The sequence below is a fragment of the Sarcophilus harrisii genome, chromosome 6, assembly GCF_902635505.1.
Source record: "Sarcophilus harrisii chromosome 6, mSarHar1.11, whole genome shotgun sequence".
In the NCBI taxonomy this organism is placed as follows: domain Eukaryota; kingdom Metazoa; phylum Chordata; class Mammalia; order Dasyuromorphia; family Dasyuridae; genus Sarcophilus; species Sarcophilus harrisii.
The window spans coordinates 187,064,156-187,078,167 of NC_045431.1; the positions used below are offsets into that span (position 1 = coordinate 187,064,156).

The 14,012-nt window shown below is 34.5% G+C and overlaps 1 protein-coding gene across 6 annotated transcripts in view; it reads left to right on the top strand.

Moving 5' to 3' along the window:
- Window positions 1–14,012, top strand: part of ZFYVE28 (zinc finger FYVE-type containing 28) — a 182,657-nt gene that overhangs the window by 26,898 nt on the left and 141,747 nt on the right. The gene's annotated exons all lie outside the window — the stretch shown is intronic.

Below are 14,012 nucleotides of genomic sequence, written 5' to 3' on the forward strand. Positions count from 1 at the left end.
AAACTACAGCCCACAGGACAGATGCAGCAGCTGAGGACGTTTATCCCCCTCACCCAGGGCTATGAAGTTTCTTTATTTAAAGGCCCAGAAAACAAAGTTTTTGTTTTTATTATAGTATGGCCCTCCAACAGTCTGAGGGACAGTGAACTGGCCGCCTATTTAAAAAGTTTCAGGACCCCTGGTAGTCTGCCATTCATTTTCTGAATATTTGTTTAATGAAATAGTGTTATGTGGAGGATCCCCTTCCCAAATTTATTTATTTTAAACATTCAAATAAAAAGAATGTTTTGAGTTCCTAATTCTTTCCTCTCTCCCAACCTTTCTCTAATCCATTGAGATGAGCAATATATCAATTATACTTGTGAAACCCCATTTTCATATTAACCATGTCACAAAACAAAACAAAACAAAAAAGAAATATATACATATATTTCAATTCACTATGTAGACTTTTGGTGCTGGGACAATGGTTAGAAATATGCCAGTTATTCATCTACTAAGCTTATAATCATTGTGATAAGGACCTTCTGTTCTCTGGGACACTATTTGAATTTGTCATATAGTTACTTTCTCTTTCTTTGTTTATCCCTTGAATGTGCCTCATTCTAAGAAGTTTCTTCATTATATTGACATTTCATTCTATTTACTTATATCTCCAGCCACAGTTTCTGGATGGGGTTTGTGTTTTGGATAAACTTGGCTCCTATATTCTTTGAGAGTATGGGTAGGTGCTTAACTCTGTGTTTGGTGGCTAAGACTCACCTTTTTTAACATATTTTCTCATTGTGCTTTAGTCACAGACTACCTAGCTGGCTGGGTTAAGTATGGGATGCTTGGATGCTGTCTCCTGGAGAGCACTAGGCCCTTAGGGCCAGAACAGCACTAATTATATAGTGACACTCATTATTTCTGCCTTGGACCAGATTCTTGGACCACCCTGTGCTGTGCATTAATGCTGGTCTGGCCCCTTTTTCCTACTGTGCTTTGGGCCGTTAAGTCTCCCTGTACTAAAAGACATCATCTCCAGTTTTGAATGGGGTTGGATGTCATGAGCGCTAGGACTTAGGTTGCCCATGTTGAGCCTTGCTCTGGTTTCCATTCAGCTGTGAGATTCCTCTCTTTCTCTCTCTCTCACTTTTTTTTTTTTTAAAATAGGTTTCTGTCTTCCTTAACTTATCTCCACTTTGTATTTCCACTGAATTATGATAAGACTTTTTATGCATTTCTGGACAGAGTGGACCTTTCAACCAATTCATTTTTCTTTATCATTGTTCCTTCTTTTGAATTTTTAGAGCTTTATTAGTGTGTTTACCAGGGTGTTTGTGCAGCATCTGGTCTCCTCTAATTTCTAATATGTAATCATATTAAAAGGCAAAGGAATACAGGTATTTGCTGGAGGCTAATAATATTTTCTAAGTTTTGGCCATGTTTGAGATACTAGAGGCCAACTTAATGGCTATATGTATTAGGCTTTTGGAAATATGGAAATGAAGGTTTGGGAATGGGTAAGGGTAGAAAAAGAAATGTGGTTTTGAGCCATATGCTTTTGAAATTGGGTCAGTGAATGAGATAGCTCTAGAAGAGAGATAGAGAAGCAACATTGCTATATTCTGAACCATGAGGGACACTTATGTTGAAAGGATTAGAAACTGCCAAAGCTTGACCCTTTCCTACCTTTCCATTCTTCTTACATGTGCTCTGTGATCCAGACATTAGTCTTTTTTATATTACTCACAAAAGATACCATATATCTTCTGACAGAGAAACAGGAGGAAAACCAAGGGAATACAAGTAGACATTCATAAAGAGGAGGTATATCACAACATCTAATGGCATAAAAAATGTCGAGGAGGAAGAGATAAAGTGCCATTGGCAATATTGTGGTCTTGGAGAAAGCAGTTTGAGTTGAGAAGAAACCTAGTTAAAAGGGTTAAAAATTGAGTGGGAATTGAGGAATTTTCAGTTTTATACTACTATGTCTTTCAGACTTCTATACAAATTAGATAGTTGTACAATTTTAAGTTGTACAAAAGCAAACTTCTTTCCCTCCTCATAAAATGTCAAGCTTGTTTGATAATAAAGCTTTTCTTTGTAAATCTGTCCTTTGAAAAATATGCATTACAATCTTGTAAATTTGTGCTAGCATATGGATAATTTTCTGTTATTTTTCAAAAAAGTTTTATTATATACATTCATTGATATGAAAGTTTTAAAACTTCATAATAAAATTTAATGTCTTTGGAAAGTTTTTGCCAAATATTTTAAAGCTTTTGTTCTGGAAACATTCATAGCCAAGCATTAAGACAGAACTTTTGGTGGGAGCACAAGGGTTGAAAATACATATAATTTGAAAGCTTCAGTTTTAAAGCTAAGAAAATTACTATAATTAATGTATATTTATTTTAGTACTTTTTTCATAGTCTTGGTGACTAACAGTGGATACATTGAGAAAAAGGCAGAAATTATACATATAATTATTTGAATTTTAAAGTTTATGCAAAATCATACAAAGGATAGAGAAAATACAAGATCAGATTTCTTATGATATAGAAATGTTATTAAATAACAAATGTTTCCATTTTTATATTGCCTTTTATCATTTGACATTGCCTTGAAATAGGATCATATCATTGGTATTGTTTTTCAAATACGATACCGTTGAAAGAGTGGCCCTCTGTTATTTTAGGATATTACTCTGAAAGAGGAGGTGATTTTTTGTCTTAATCTGTTCTGACTTTGGATTCTCCCAGGTTTGAATTCTCTTTTTGCTATTATACTAGTTATGGAAACTTGGACTAGTTTTCAAAACTCTTTGGACTTAAGTTTCTCCATTTGTAAATTATGAAGATTGATAGGTAATTTCTAAGATTCTTTTGCTTCAAATCATCTGATCCTTTGAACTTCAGCTAGCTATACTCTCAGGCAGTAATCAGTTCCTTTCCCCTTGATTATTTATAATATTAAGAATAGCTCACATTTATATAGATAGCATTTATTATGTGCCAGACATATGTGCTGAGTGATTGACAATTGTTATCTCATGTATTCTTCAACCCTGGGATTACCCGATTTAGACTATTTTATCCAGTTTGTTGCCTCACCAAACTAAAAAATCTTATAAATAATTTAATCTAAGGTGGATTTTAGCCCATTGTATTGTACTTAGGCAGGTTTGGGCAAGGGGTAGATTGATTAAATTGACCATATCTGAAGGTTATTTGAAAGTAAAAGATACCCAAGCCTTTAATTAGAATAGGTCCATCTCCCATAATAATAATCATTCTTTTCAATTATTGTTAATCAGTCAGAGTTGATTGTCATTCTCTGGAACAAGCAACTCAATTTTAAGGGAATATAAGCATTAATTGGGTTCCATGAGAATCTTTGGCATTTGAGAATGTCACTGACCCTTTTTATTAAAGATATTCTAGCATGATTAATAAAATAATTAATTACCCAGAAATTATGTCTCTTGAACTTTTTATTCATTACAAAGCATTAAAGTGAAAACAGTAACTATTCATGGAGATTTTACAGTTAGCTTGAGGAAAAACATAGACATCACAAAGTAACAGTAAAAGCTACCAAATATTCCAAGATTTAATTGTTTATGTAAAAATAAGCAAGAACATCCATCTCATTATTATGCAAATGTACTTGTCTTTAATAAATGGTAAAATTATAAATAATTGTTTTAAAATAAATTTCTTTATGATTTATCATCAGTAAATGTTTGATTTGTAGGCCTATTTTATATACCTGTATACCTAGGGTCATGTAAAAATTTCTTGGGTGAAAAGGGATTGTCAGTAGAAAAAAGTTTAAGAAACCCTCTTTTAGAGGGAAATTTGGGAGACTAAAGAAAGACTTGGTGAAGAAGCTAGCCCTTGAACTTAAGCTCTTCTGTTTGGCTTTTAAAGCCATTCATAATCTGATCCCTTCTCCTCTTTCCATTCTTTTTAAACCTTATTCTCCCTCCATGTCCCTGTGATCTCATGACACTGATCTCATTGCTTCTTCTTCACATAAGACTCTTCATCTTCTGACTCTGGGCACTGGCACTGGCTATTCCCCATCTTGAAAGCATTCTCCCTCCTACTTTCCCTGACTTCCTTGAAGACTCTGCTTAAGTCCTATCTTTTATAAGAAGCCTTTTCTGATCTTTCTTAATTTAACATCTTCCCTTTGTGATTATCTCCAGTTTATCCTCCATATATCTTTTGTGGTTATAGTTGTTTGTCTATTATCTCATCTTCTAGATTGAGCTTCTTGAGACTTTTTATTTTTTGGCCTTATTTTGCATCCCCAGTATATAGCACAGTGCCTAGCACATAGTTGGTGCTTAAATAAATACTTCTAATTTGACTTTTGACGGTTTAAGGAAATGAGGAAAGAAACAAAGTTAAGAAGAGAGTACATCCTAGACATGGGGGCCAATGCAAAGACAGAGATAGGAGGTGAATTACATAAGGAGCAGAAGAAAGATAGGTTTTGTATAAAGTGTGTGTGTGTGTGTGTGTGTGTGTGTGTGTCTGTATATAAGTAATGAATTATATGCAAGGCTGGGGGGGAGGTTAGGATGGGTTATAAAGGGCTTTTAATGCTCAAAAGAGAAGTCTTTTGGTCTCAGAGACAGTGAGTTTATTGAATCTAGGGGTAGCTATGTCTTCACAGATGAAGAGAGAGACTTGAAGGAGGGAGACCAATGACAAGGCTATTGTAGTCCTACGTATAAAGACCAGGAGAAGGTAACAGCTACAGCTGCATGAGGAGAGGAAAAGGAGAAAGGATATCAGAAAGATTATTCATGGAGGTAGAAATGACAAGACTAAAGTCAATTGTGCATGTGTGTGAATTCAGGTACCTCATGTCCCTCTTTTCATCTTTTTCTGTATAGTCATTTCCCATTAAATTGAGGATGATATTGAGTAACTGAAAAGATGATTGTGGCCTAATAAGGAAGTTTATAATAGAAGAGAATTAGATTATTTTGTGAAATAAATGCTTTGCAAATTTAGAATTTGAAATGCCTTTGGGACATTCAGTGTGAAATGTCCAGTAGACATTGTTCACTATTGGAGTGGAGCTTAGGAGAAAGTCTAGGGCTAGATGTCTAGATGTGGGAGTCAGTGGCATAGAAATGATCATTTAACTCAGAGGAATTAATGAGAATGTAGAAATCAAAGGGAATAAGGCCCAGGATGGATCCTTGGGGAATGACCCCAAGGGTTATAATGTAAATGATCATCCAAAAAGAAGACAGAGAAGGAATTAATGAAAAGTGCATTTATTAAGTGCTATAACTATGTGCAAAGTACTATGGTAAGCCCTGATGATAAATAGAAAAAAACAATACAGTTTCTGTTTTCAAGGGATTTACATTCTAATGGGGAAGACATCACATTTAGGATGTTTCAGCATCAGGTTAGATAGAAAAGGCTCCATATATGGTTTTTGGGGTGTAGTGGCAAAGTAGACAGAATCCAATCTTTAATGGTACTTCCTTGGATTAAACCATATTTACTTCTATTTCATTTGACAGTGGCAAGGGATTTGACATTGAAGGCTTTCTTTTCTGGTTCTTAAGTTGTTTTGGTTGGTGAGACCAACCAAATGTAGAAATGTGGAGAGTGGAAAGCAGAGATTGCTCAGAAACTCCATTTAAGGAGGGCTTTGGCCAGCTTTTCCCATCCAGTTGTACTTTTCTAGACTTTATTTTGCCCACATCCAGCTGCCTCATGTCCCTTTTTTCATCTTCTTTTTCTGTATAGTCATTTCCCATTAAATTGTAAGTTCCTTGAGAACTAGGATCATATTTTGCCTTTCTTAGTATCTCCTGAGTTTAGCATATTGCCTAGAATATAATGGGTGCCTGATGTTTATTGACTGAAAAAAACTGAGAAAAATGTATCTGGCCTTCTTTTGTTGTAGAGTTGAGTGATTATGGGTAGATAATATTACATATGTTGTCAGACATAGTAACTATTTTTTTTGTTTGTTTTTTACCAAAATGTCTTTTTTTCTCTCTTAAAAAAACCCTTTAATACAAGGATGTAGCTTGCTGGATACAAGAGGATGAAGGTTGTATTCAGAATTATATGTTATATAAAAATAAAAAGCTATCAACAAAATATTTTTAAAATACTTGTTAAATTTAAATGGATTTAATTAGGAGTATAAAATCACATTTTTGAATTGGAAGTTCTTCATATGTTATCTAGTTTACTCTGAAACTACATCCTTTGATGCCAAATCTAAAACTCAGAATCACAAAATTTTTTATTAGGATGGGACCTCCATGGTAATATAGTCCAAGTCATACCTAAAAGGAACCACCACTAAAATCTGCTGGATAAGTGATTGTCTGATGCAATTAGGACAATACCCTCCTTATTCTCCCTCCCTTTAAGCTGCCAGTTCCCCTTTAAGACAGCTCTTTTAGTTTTCCTGACATCAAACCCAAATTTACCTTTTTGCACCTTCCACCCACTGCTCCTGATGCTTCCCTATAGAGCTAACTAGAACACTATACCACACTGCACTGTTTTTTATTATTTTATTTTCTTAATTTTAATGTAAATGTATTCATATTTTATGGATGTTATTTAAATATCTAGAGCAGCTGACATCTCTGAAATCTTTTGATTTATCTTCAAATCTTTATTTTGGTCATTTTCTACCCCACCTTTGCCGCTACTGCTGACCCACCCTCTCAAGTAGACTACTAGAAGCCATGATGAATAGAAGCTAAGTAAACTGCTTCAATCTGAACTCTCTAGGATCACTCAACCTCATCATCACTCTGGCCTTTGGACATTTAATGAACCAACCAACTATTTAGCAGTAATTTCTTTATCTTTAGATTTCATCTACAGTGGTAATATCAGATTTGATGCATTTCTCTTCTTCTAGCTATATATGACCTTGTTAGTCATTTATAAAAATCTCACTTTTAGATTTTTTTTTTTTTGTCCTGTCCCATGATTTCATCAATATAAAGGACTCCTGAAGGAGGGTTTATGGAAATGACACCAACATAGATTGCTAATTCATCTAAATCTTATAGTTCTAAAAAGTCACCTTTGGCACTTAAGTGATATATAGCCATATCAGAGGTAGGGTTTGAATTCAGTTTCTGACTACAAGACTGGCTCCTCAGCTACTATGCCATTTTGTCTATACACTTTTAGAATACAAAAAGTTAAATTATTGTTTATGAATTGCCTAAAAGCTATGTATTTCTTAGCCTCTGCCCCCTTTTTTGTTTTTTGGTCATCATCATTTAAAGAATGGAGAGAGGGTCTAAAGGTTATTACTGTATGTATTTTTCTTTGTCTTTTAGGTTGTTGTGGCTAAATGATTTATTACTTACTGGCCAGCCTGCTGGTGATAAAACTATCCAAACTTAGCTAGATTAATCCTTAGTTAAAGATGCAATCTATCTCCAAGACCATATTTGAATATTTTTTTTAGCCTCATAGAACCTGTCAAAGATTGAAGTCCACTACTATGACTTTTGAAAATCCAAAGATCCCTGGACTATTCTATAGGGAATAGTGTAGTTTCAGATTAAATCTTTTATGGAGAATCAATTTTTTTCCTTCCCTTTTTTAAATGTTTAAATTGAATTTAGTAGCAGACTCCTCTTTTATAGAATTTAAATATAGAAGTTTAATTTGGTATCCTAATTTGTGTTTGAGAAGCTGCAAAGCACAGTGGATAGAGTCTTCGCCTTGAAGGTAGGAAGATTAGGATTTTAGTATTTAAAACACAAAATGAGACTCTATACTTCCCTCTGCCCCCTTTGGAATTTCTCTAAGTATACTTTAGAGTATGTGCTTCTGGGGAAAATTCAAGAGGTTTATGCTTGTTTTTTAAAATAATTCTTATTAAACTTTGTAAAGAATAACCATAAAAAAAAGCCAGTATTCTATTTTCTTATATAAAGGGAATTATAAAGAGCTAGAAATCCTGGAATTTTCTTCCCTAAATTAGAAGTCAAACACCCCAAAATACCAACTTTACTTGAATAGGCTGTGTTGATATCTTTTGTTTTGGTAATTCTTTTGTGTTGATATTATTGGACTGCTACATTATGATAATATGCATGTGTATGTAATATATGTATGCATACATATATGCAAATATAATTTTATTATGAAATTAAATAACTTGTAAATATGGAAAAATATTCTATTACATACATAAGGATTAAACCTGGGCATCTAGAATAATATTGTTATAAAAGTCATCCAATTCTCTAATTCTACCTACTATGTATAGATAGTGTTAGATTTAAAGCAGCTATAACTATTATCATCAGTACAAAATTTACTTGGGGAAGTTTGCCCTGTGATAGAGATGGCTTTATGATGCTTGATCTACATATTACCTAATTCCTTAGGTTAGGGAGGCAATACTGATTTCATTAATGTGGTATGGTAACTTTGCAAGCTGAGATAGTGTATATAAAAATCTATTAATGTACATAAATTATTAGAGAGAAGAGTGACATGGTAGATATGCTCAGGCATTTGAACTTTTGTCACAATTCACACATATTATTTCTTTCTGCAAGCTGAATCATCCCACAGCCGAGCTGAGCTGCAGATCCTCACCTTGCTCCTAACCCTCCCTTCCCCCTCCTCTCTCCCTTTATCTCTCTATAAATATAGAGGCAGTTACAGATGGGGACATTTCTCTTAAGCTGTAAAAATGACTCTGCAATCAGCTTGGAAACATCTTCAAATTCTATTGCTATAATATAGATAGAAGGGTGTTAGTTATTGAATGACAGGGTTTCTGGCCAAGGTACTGTATTTAGAAACCTTTTTCCTTCCTCACTTGCTAAAAAAACCATTAGAGGTCATCTCATTTTACATTTTACTCAGAAGGTATCTGAGTCACAGAGAGCCTTAGTAATTTGACCAGTTCCATTACAAGGTAGTAAATAGCAGAGGATCTGACACCAAATTCAGTGTTGTTTTTTAAATCATATTTCTTTGATTCTGTTCATTGTATCACAATATTTGATATTTTCTTGTGACCAGTTAAGTGGACACATAGGTTATATTGTCTAGTTATATTTGAAATTTCACAAAATGAACATGTAGAGAAGGGACCTGCCATCTCTGCAACCATCAAAAGCAATTGCCAAATTAAACTAAGAACTCTGAAAATAATAGTAACTGCCAGATCACCAGCTCTTCTTCTAACTTTACCCTGATAATTATGGAAGGGAGCAATTCTTGAGGAAAGGTGACTGGGCATCTGTTTCTGTGGGAATTGCAGCTCCCAACCTCTTTGGTAACCCCAGCTATTGTAGATCTGAAAAAGAAAATTCTCACCATCAAGACCCCAGATGTTGTCAAATAACTCAGTGTCGGTAACCAATAATATTATTAGCATATACTTTGTTGCTTCACTGTAAGAATCAATGGGCTTTCCTTTCTATCCTATTTGGGACTGAAGCCTTCTCTTGATTTGTGTGGTCTTCCACTATTATAATGTAAACTCCTTTGGAATAAGTATTGTCTTACCTTTCCTTGTGTACCCAGTACTTTGCAAGAGTCAGTATTTTCTTTCTGTCATTTGCTCATGTTGTCTTTCCCCCAGACATTGTGGTCTTCAAAGTCAGACCATCTTATTTTGGAATTTGACTTGAACACTGTTGTGGATAAGAGAAAGTTTTAAGTATAGTTTGACTTTCCAAAATAACCGAATTGGAATTAGAAAGAATTAGAAATCCCATTGAATCTAGTTTATACTTAAAAAGAATCCCCAGAATACCCTATCTCACAAGTGTCAAGAACTCTGAAGGACTGATGGATGTGATTCTTTTCAACAGTAAGATGATCCAGGCCTGATCCAATGATCTTATGATGAAGAGAGCCATCTACACTGTGAGAACTGAGTGTGGATCACAACATAGCATTCTTACTCTTTTTGTTGTTGTTTGCTTACATTTTGTTTTCGTTCTCATTTTTTCCTTTTTGATTTGATTTTTCTTGTGCAGCAAGATAATTGTATAAGTATCTATGCATTATATTGGATTTAACATTTTTTTTTTTACCATGCTTAACATATATTAGATTACTTGCCATTTAGGGGAGGGAAAGAGGGAAAGGGGAGGGAAACCTTGGGACACAAGGTTTTGCAAGGGTTAATGTTGAAAAGTTATCCAGGCATATGTTTTGAAAATTAAAAAGCTTTAATAAAAAAAAAAGAATTCTGAAGGAGAAAGGTGGCATCCTTTTTAAGTTGGCCTATTCATTGATCCTGTTTCTATACCTGGGCTGAACAGAACAAGGAGAATCCTTTTTTCCATATGACACCCCTTCATAATCTTATAAGATAACTGTTATATTCCTGTCAAGTCTTATCTCCTCAAGACTAAGCCTCCTTAGTTACTTAAAACTGATCCTCATGTGATGCAAGGTTCTTTACCATCCTAGTTGCCCTTTTCCAAACATACTGTACTTTATCAGTGTCCTTTTTAAACTGACAACCATAGTTGAGCATAATACCACATGGTTTGAGTAGGGCTAAATACAGAAGAACTATCACTACCTAATTCTTCATGCAACCCAAGGTAGTAATATCTTTTTTAGATGCTGAGAACACTGCTGACTCATTGAGTCCAGTAAAACTCTCCAAACTTTTCCAAGCATATTATTGTCTAACATGCTTCCCCTCCCCCATTCTGTTCTTGTGAGGTTGATTTAGTGAACTCAAGTGTAAGACTTCAAATTTCATTTCTGTCAAGTACTATAGTTTATCAAGATTTCTTTTTGGATTGTGTCTCTTGCATCTAGTGTGTTAATTCTTGTCCCAAATTTGGGTAATCTGCAACTTGAAAGACCATGCCATCTATGCCTTTATCCAGATCATTGTTAAATATTAAACCAACACAGAGCATTAAATATATTCCTGGAAAAGCAGGATGGTAGGCTGTAAAAGCAAAGGATGTGAATTTAAATCCTGACTCTGCTATTTAACTACATATATGATCTTGAGAGCTCCACTTAATCCCTTTAGACCTCAGCTTCTTCATCACTAAAATGAGGGAACTGGATTAGAAGATTTCCAAGACTCTGTTTTTCTTTAAGTCTCACGACCTTACATATGTTAGGGAAAAAAGAAGCAAGTTATATGTTTTTTTTAAAATCAATATGTGAAAAATATGTTAGTAAGAAGTATTTTTATATAATAAAAAGTATATGTAACCATTTAATGCTGATTTTCATTTCAAAGGACACTGAATTTTATGTGACCTTAGTTTTCCTATTTAACCTCTGTTTAGTAAAGTCAGTAAAAGGACAATCAGTAAAAAGGATAATCAATTCAAATCATCTTTGCATGTTCCTTAGGGAATAATTTCTTCTCCCTTCCTTCTCTATGAGTCCTGATGTCTTGGAGTGAAAGAATCATCCCAGGTGAAGAAGAAAAAGAAGGACAAACTACTGAAATTTATTTCATTTTTTCTTTTTTAAGATAATGATAATGGCAGTATTTTATTTTTTCTTTTTATTTTCAAAACATATGCATAAATTGATTTCAGCTTTTACCCTCGCAAAACCTTGTGTTCTAAATTTTTTTCTCCACCCCTTCCCCTAGAGGGCAAGTAATCCAACATGTATTAAACATGTGCAATTCTTCTAAACGTATTTCCACAACTATCATGCTGCACCAGAAAAATCAGATCAAAAAAGAAAGAAAATGAGAAAGAAAATAAAAAGCATGCAATAACAAAAAAGTAAAAATACTATGTTGTGAGCCACACTCAGTTCCCACAGTTATCTTTCTGGATGCAAATGGTTCTCTCTATCCCAAGACCACAGGAACTGGCATGAGTGTGATTTCATAGATAAAAGATCAGTCAGTTCATACAAATGAACTTATTTTACAAATAAGGGAACTGAAGAAACTCAGAAAATCATCAAGAGAAACAAAAATTTCATTTTCATTAACCACAAGGATGCTGAATCCTTTCTTTTTGAGAGTTGTCTCCCTCGGGGGCAGCTAGGTGGCATAGTGGATAGAGCACTAGCCCTGAAGTCAGGAGGACCTGAGTTCAAATTTGGCCTCAGACACTTAACACTTCTTAGCTTTGTGACCCTAGGCAAGTTACTTAATCCCAATTGTCTCAGCAAAAAAAAGAGAGAGAGTTGTCTCTCTCAATTATAGTGGGATGGATAAACTGAAGACCACTGTTCCAGGGCTAAGTCTGAGTGATATTCACCTGGGTTTGTTGGGAGATAGTGTCCCATCTGATGTGGTGGTTGTTTGAATCATTTGGTTCATGTCAAGTGTGTGTGTGTCTGTCTGTCTGTCTGTCTATCTGTCTTGGGATGCCTCACTATTCTGGCCAGACTGGTTTGCCTACCCCTTTGTTGTCAGGTCATGTTGATGATGATTAATTCTGAAATTAAATTTCCTTTCAGATCGAATTTATTTTTTACCAAGAAATAATTTTTTGTGATTTTATAATTGAGACCAAAAAGGATTTATTAAGGACATATAAAACAGACAATCAGAACTGTGGTAAAATGCACCATGCAAAAACTTGATTGTTGGTATATTTTCCCCCTTGCTAATTAACCATGTCTATAAACAGCATGTGAATAGTTTTCAGAGCCACTCAAGTTTGGCAAGCCTGGGTAGTTTTGTTGCAGAATACACTGTTGTAGATCAAACTTTTTTCTTTTAATTTGGTGTATGGTATCTTTAATCATATTCCTCTCTCCTTCAAGATTTCACACAACACTGAATGTTTTTACTATACATTTTATACTTAATTATGCCTTTATATTATTTGAAAATTATTTCATTTATATGAAGGGTATGAATGTGTGTTGCTATGTATGTTATGTTTATGTCCACATAGGCTTGTATAAATGGTTCATAGGACATGTGAATATGTAATATTGGAATCTCCCCTACCTCTTCTTAAGACAGACTTTGCTTCTTTCCCAAAGAGAAGCAAGAAATTAGAGCCACAAAACAACCACTGTGTTCTGCTCAGAAAGGTGGTATAAATCCCGAATTATATCTATCTTCCCCTTAAATATTGCCAATGTAGGAAAATAATTTTAAGGTTCAAGCTGTCTTTCTCATCACTATCTCTTAATGGAGGAATGCTCCATGTTATATACCTTACTACCTTCCCAACAAAGGCAAGTTTCATAAACACCACCACAAATAGTAGTGAATAAACCTGTTAAGGCAATAGCAAACAAATATCAGAGCAGTTGTATAGGTTATAATACAGCAGAAAGTACAGAATGAATGAGCTCTCCCACTGAGAGCAAGATACATCAGCTTAACCAAGAATGAGTGCCTGTTATCACCCAAGAGGAAATTCCCCAGTCTCTAGTGTGACAAGCTAGAAATCAGAGACATGTCAAGTTCTAGTTCCTAGACATGTTGGCTTCTTCCCAAAGTTTTTCTCTCTCCAGGGACCTATCCCTGAGCTCTCCCAAGTGCTTGCCAACTGTCTTCTCCTGAGTTCTTGCCAACACCACCCCTCATATACACATGGAGTGTTGAATAATTATTTTCTGACAAGCAAATATAGTCTTGTGGAAATATACCAAGCTTGAACCTTGGATTACATATCTATATTTATACTATCTATATACCAATAACTATAGACATGTGTCTATATATAATATAAATATATAGTTAGATCTTTCTTTCCAATAAGTTTGTTTTTGCTTGAGAATAGAGAATATAGCAGATAGTACTACATAGGGCCTAGTCCAGTGCTAATTGGTGTTCAATAAAATACTTAGTTCAAAATTTTACTAGTGTTTGTTCTGGATTAAAGAAATCCAGAGGTAGCTAACAAGTCCCTAGGACTAGATAGATATGGCAAAGACAGTTGGGACAATTGCCATTTGTCACGACCAATCCTGCCAACTTTCTAAGTTGTCTTGGGCTTTTTTGAGCTATAGTGATCTTTAATTCAATTTGATTTGTTATTTTAAAGTTGTTTGGGGAATGTCGAGACT